A 6,754-nucleotide genomic window follows, 5' to 3' on the forward strand; every position below is an offset into this window, starting at 1 on the left:
TCTCCCGGGGACTCCATTATTCTGCTGGGGGACTTCAACGCCCACATGGGAAACGACAGTGACACCTGGAGAGGCGTGAGCGGGAGGACTGGCCTCCCCGATCTGAATCCGAGTGGTGTTTTGTTATTGGACTTCTGTGCTAGTCACGGATTGTCCATAACGAACACTATGTTCAAACATAAGGGTGTCCATCAGTGGACTTGGCACCAGGACACCCTAGGCAGGAGGTCGATGATCGACTTTGTTGTCGTATCATCAGATCTTCGGCCGCATGTTTGGACACTCGGGTGAAGAGAGGGGCTGAGCTGTCCACTGATCATCACCTGGTGGTGAGTTGGATCCGCTGGAGAGGAGGAAGAAAGCCAGTCAGACTTGGCAGGCCCAAGCGCATAGTGAGGGTCTGCTGGGAACGTCTGGCGGAGCCCTCGGCCAGGGATGTGTTCAACTCCCACCTCCGGGAGAGCTTCGACCAGATCCCGGGGGATGTTGGAGAAATAGAGTCCGAGTGGACCATGTTCTTCGCATCTATTGTCGATGCTGCTGCCCGTAGCTGTGGCCGTAAGGTCTGCGGTGCCTGTCGCAGCGGCAATCCCAGAACCCGGTGGTGGACACCGGTAGTAAGGGATGCTGTTAAGCTGAAGGAGTCCTATCAGCTGTGGTTGGCTTGTGGGACTCCTGAGGCGTCTGACGGGTACCATGAGGCCAAGCGTGCTGCGGCCCGGGCTGTGGCAGAGGCAAAAACACGGGCCTGGGAGGAGTTCGGTGAGGCCATGGAGAAGGACTACCGGTTGGCCTCGAAGCGATTCTGGCAAACCGTCCGTCGCCTCGGGAGGGGGAAGCAGTGCTTTGCCAACACTGTTTAAAGTGGGGGCGGGAGACTGCTGACCTCGACTGAGGACATTATCGGGCGGTGGAAGGAGTACTTCGAGGATCTCCTCAATCCTGCCATCACGCATTCCGTGGTGGAAACAGAGGCTGGGGACTCGGGGTCGGACTCTTTCATCACCCAGGCTGAAGTCACCGAGGTGGTTAAAAAGCTCCGCGGTGGCAAGGCTTCGGGGGTGGATGAGATCCGCCCTGAGTACCTCAAGTCTCTGGATGTTGTAGGGCTGTCATGGTTGACTTCAACATTGCGTGGCGGTCGGGGACAGTGCCTCTGGACTGGCAGACTGGGGTGGTGGTCCCCCTTCATAAGAAGGGGGACCGGAGGGTGTGTTCCAACTACAGGGGGATCACACTCCTCAGCCTCCCTGGTAAGGCCTATGCCAGGGTATTGGAGAGGAGAGTCCGACCGATAGTCGAACCTCGGCTTCAGGAGGAGCAGTGTGGTTTTCGTCCCGGCCGTGGAACACTGGACCAGCTCTATACCCTCTACAGGGTGCTCGAGGGTTCATGGGAGTTTGCCCAACCGGTTCACATGTGTTTTGTGGACCTGGAGAAGGCATTCGACTGTGTCCCTCGTGATGCCCTGTGGGGAGTGCTCCAGGAGTATGGAATTGGGGGCCCTTTACTAGGGGCCATCCGGTCCCTGTACGAGCGGAGCAGGAGTTTGGTCCGCATTGCCGGCACTAAGTCGGACCTGTTCCCAGTGCATGTTGGACTCCGGCAGGGCTGCCCTTTGTCACCGATCCTGTTCATAACTTTTATGGACAGGATTTCTAGACGCAGCCAAGGGCCGGAGGGGGTCGGGTTTGGGGACCAGTGGATTTCGTCTCTTCTTTTTGCAGATGACGTGGTCCTGCTTGCCCCCTCTAGCCAAGACCTACAGCATGCGCTGTGGCGGTTCGCAGCCGAGTGTGAAGCGGCTGGGATGGGGATCAGCTCCTCCAAGTCCGAGGCCATGGTACTCGACCGGAAAAGGGTGGCTTGTCCTCTTCAGGTTGGAGGGGAGTTCCTGCCTCAAGTGGAGGAGTTTAAGTATCTCGGGGTCTTGTTCACGAGTGAGGGAAGAATGGAGCGGGAGATCGACAGACGGATCGGTGCGGCTGCCGCAGTAATGGGGGCGCTGTGCCGGTCCGTTGTGGTGAGGAGAGAGCTGAGCCGAAAAGCAAAGCTCTCAATTTACTGGTCGGTCTACGTTCCCACCCTCACGTATGGCCATGAACTTTGGGTCATGACCGAAAGAACGAGATCCCGGATACAAGCGGCTGAAATGAGTTTCCTCCGTAGGGTGGCCGGGCACTCCCTTAGAGATAGGGTGAGGAGCTCGGCCATCCGGGAGGGGCTCGGAGTAGAGCCGCTGCTCCTCCACATCGAGAGAAGCCAGTTGAGGTGGCTCGGGCATCTATACCGGATGCCTCCTGGACGCCTTCCTCGGGAGGTGTTCCAGGCACGTCCCACTGGGAGGAGGCCCAGGGGACAGCCCAGGACACGCTGGAGGGACTATGGCTCTCGGCTGGCCTGGGAACGCCGTGGGCTCCCCCTGGAGGAACTGGAGGAGGTGTCTGGAGAGAGGGACGTCTGGGCGTCTCCGTTGAGTCTGCTGCCCCCGCGACCCGGTCCTGGATAAAGCGGAAGACGACGAGTACCAGTACGAGTACGAGTGTCAATTATGATGCAAGTTTTTTGAGAACACCAGGTGATGCTTTAGAAAATGTAGCTTTCTTTTGATAAAAACATCCAATTAACATTTTCATCTTTAAAGATTTCACTTTTTTGACAGTTTCCTGTTTTTAGTTTGAAGGGTTACAGATTACATATTGGGACAATAACATCCCCATTTTTAAAGTGTTCGTTATCTATCCAAAATGCAAGGGTGGCTTTTCTAGATCATTTGAACTTCTTTAAAATTATACAGCTCTCAGGCTGTATAAGGTTGAAACATAATAAACACAAAAAAAAAGCACCTTGTACAGCAGCAACTTTCCACAGAAAGGGGTCTCCACAGCATAAAACACTAAATTAACATACACACTTTAAAAACTAGAAGGTGATAGCCTGCTTGTGTAGCGGATGTAAAATAACTTTGGCAGCTGTGCAAGATATCATCATATTGTCTGAATGCTATTGCAGCGATTTAGGTTATTCTTTCCTGTTTGCAGGTAGGTAGTGTGAAGAGACATTTTAGGATGTCTTTAGGTAATTAAGATCACACTTACTTAGTCTTTGAGTGAAACAGACGCTGACGTTGGTTGCACAGGTCTCGTTATCCCTACTCAGGCACGTACCAAACAGACTGAAGCGGCACCTGTTGCAGATCAGGGACTCCGCTGAAACAGACACAGATTGCAGTCAATAATGGCTCCTGAGGACTTGTTCTACATCTTCAACACGGTACAGATACTTTCCTGTCAAACACACCCTGTACTTTGCCAAAATCTGCTGAGCCCTACTGAATAAACACTGTAGTGGAAACTGACAACCGAACTCTGTCACTGAGATTCATCAAGACTGCAGGTGGAAAAGAATCCCTGTTATTAAACTTCACGATGTAGAAACCTTCAGTAGATTTTGATCTAATTTGAGGATCTTAAACAACTGTTGGCTTTACCAGGTGTTTTTTGACCAGGTGAACCATTACACCTATCACTAACATCCACTGAGGCTGAAAGTATCTCTATTTTAGCTTTAAAGTAATGGCACCTAAACAAAAGTTAAAAACTGAATAAGCATTAGAGCGACACAAATGGAGGCCATGTGGATAGTTTTCAGTGCAGAATCCCACCTGTTATCATCAAAGGTCAGATCCAACTCATGTTCCTAGACCTCCATTGTCCTTATGGTAAAAGTGGCTTCAAAAGACAGAGATGTGACCTCTGAGCGAAGTTGATTTATAATTTTAAAAAGAAAAATTATTTCTCCCACTTTTCATAGAAGCAATTCTTTGAAACACAGCGTTTTGTTTTGTTTTTTATCCACGAAGGATATTTCATCTAAAATGGGATTGTGACTTCTTTCCCAAATATAAATAAATAACAGTTTTGAATTTATTTTTGCACTTTTTCCGATTAATGCCTTGTAGCACTGCTAAGATGAACATCACAAAGAATAATTTTGTTTTCCTTGAATATTTATTTCTTTTTTAATGGAAAATATTTTATTGGAAGCTTTCTTACCCAAGACCAGAGATGCAAAAGCTGCAACAACAGCAAAAAGAAACTTCCCCATGTCTGTAGATTTGGTTCTTGGTTTCAGACCAACGACTAAAAACCTTATTTCCTTCTCCTCAAGACCAGAAGCTGCTTCTCTTCCAGGCGATTGATGCTGATCAGATGTCAGAACTGGTGAGAGTAGAGATTTATATAAGGTGAGGGGTGGGAGCCTGACTGGCAGAGAAGGTTTTTCAGGTTTTTTGTGTTTATCTTTAAATAAAGGGACTTTAAATGGGGAGGGGTCTGGATTAACATTAAAATATCTTGGCAAGGATGTTGGATTTCAAGACCTTCACAGGATCAACCTTTCTGTTGTTGAAGTAGAAGTTATTGTAGAACCTGAACATCCAGGGGCAATTATGTTCCCTGTTTACTTTGGACAGCATCAATAGTAATGGTGAGAGAAAAATAAAATTAAACCTTACTAGCAAAAAATCTTGTCATGAAAGGTCACTAAGTTAAGAAAATATGTTTTTGGATGATATATTTTTTAAACCTATGTTCTTTCACACGTCTTAAACAACTGGACTTATTTTTCCATCATGTTTTAGCTCTGATTTTCCTTCTTTCTCATTTTAATATTTGTTAAACATACACTTTGTATTAAATCTGCAGACATTTGAGCTTTAAATCATGAAAGCTGCTGAACCTGTTCATCTCTCAAATTACACTTTTGGTTTTTTACTTAAAAATGTCCTCCAACTAACCAAGGCCCAGTGTATCTTAGTTCCTGATCCGTGTCAATGAGGTCTTGTCTGTCATTCAATTCAATTCAATTCAATTCAATTCAATTTTATTTATACTCAAACTCAAACAGATTTCAAGTCAGGTTCATACATTCCAATTAATCCTAACTATGCACTACTAACAGTGCAGTCAGATTGACTTTATTTTTCAAATTAGTTTTTCTATCTAAGGAAACCCAGCAGATTTTATCCAGTCAGTGACTTGCAGCATTCACTCCTCCTGGATGAGCATGTAGAGACAGTGGACAGTCACTGGCGTTGACTTTGCAGCAATCCCTCATACTGAGCATGCATGTAGCAACAGTGGAGAGGAAAAACTCCCTTTTAACAGGAAGAAACCTCCAGCAGAACCAGAACCAGGCTCAGTGTGAGCGGCCATCTGCCACGACCGACTGGGGGTTTGAGAGAACAGAGCAGAGACACAAAGAGAACAAAGAAGCACTGATTCAGGAGTACTTTCTATGGGAAGGAAAAGAAAAACATTAATGGTTATAGCTCCTTTAGTGGCTTCATCTAGGAGAGAAAGCTAAGCAGATGAACTATGAGCCAGTAATGAAGTCTAGAGGATGAAAGAGAGCACATGCAGTTAGTGAAAGTGGAAGCTCAGCCAGTAGCTTTGTCTAGGAGAGAGAAAGGGTCAAACACTGAAAGACAGGACCAAGTGTATCATCAGTAGAAGGTGAACTTTTAGTCCCCCTCCAGGAAGCTGTCACAACTAAACACAGAGCCAGCCCAGGTGTAGCTTCTGATATATCTTTAACAATATTGGTACACAAATCTGCAAAATATGCTCCACACATTTGCTATGAAGATGCAAATGCCATTTAAGCGTGCAACATGTTATTAATTATGATTCAAAAAATAACAGCAAAAACTAGGCAATGGTTCAGAGAAGTCTAACAGTCACATTACTGGATTACACTTAACAGTTTCTAAGTACATTAAGCCTTTGAAACCAAATGTATCATTTTTGATACAAATATTTCTGAGCTATTTGTCTCTTTAAAAACGTCATGCATTCTTCAAAAAGACCTGCTTACCTGAATAAATATGTTGCTAAATATGTTTTACACTTTCACAATAAAAGTCTAAAATGTTGTTTAAGTGAGGTATGTTTTTATCAAATGTATACAATAGCTATCATTGGTGAAACGATGCAAAATCCAAATGAATCAAATGTAATAAAAAAAAAAATTGCCAATGTTTTAAAAAAAAGTCAAACTGTTGTCACTGAATGTCACTGAATTACAGCATCAGGTGTTTAAAATACCTTAATAATTACTCTACCTAATCCTATAACACCAAATGTATAATCTTGGATACAGGTACTTCTGAGACCTCTGCCTCTTTATTGAAGAAAACCAAAAATGTAGCTTTCTTTTGATAAAAGCATCAAATTAACATTATAATCTTTAAAGATGTGAATTTTTTGACAGTTACCTGTTTTTAATTTGAAGGGATACATGCATATTGGGACAAAAACATCCCCATTTTCAAAGTGTTCATTAACTAGACAAAAATCCAAGGGTGGCTTTTCAAGATTGTTCTACACTGGGACTCCTTTCTTAAAATTATACAGTTCTCAGGCTGTAAATGGTTGAAAAGTAATTTCAAACTGTAAAGACTCAGAAATAAGGAAAACACGGACGACAATTAGAAAAGTTTATTAACGAAAGTTTATTTCTTTGGCGTTCGGACCCTGGAGGAAGACCTGAACGCTGAGAATGATGTGAGCTTGGATGAACATCTTAGAATCAGAATTAGAGATGTCTTCCCCTGGGATCCGACTGGTGGTGGAGTGGAGGCCTGAGTAGGTAAGGGAGCCTGGAAGAGTTTGGAAGCCGGATGGAGGAGATGGGGTGGAGGAGCGTCGAGGCTCGGCTGAAGATTGGGTGGTTCCATGAATGAAGGTCTTTT

The sequence above is a fragment of the Girardinichthys multiradiatus genome, chromosome 13 (genome assembly GCF_021462225.1).
Source record: "Girardinichthys multiradiatus isolate DD_20200921_A chromosome 13, DD_fGirMul_XY1, whole genome shotgun sequence".
NCBI lineage: Eukaryota > Metazoa > Chordata > Actinopteri > Cyprinodontiformes > Goodeidae > Girardinichthys > Girardinichthys multiradiatus.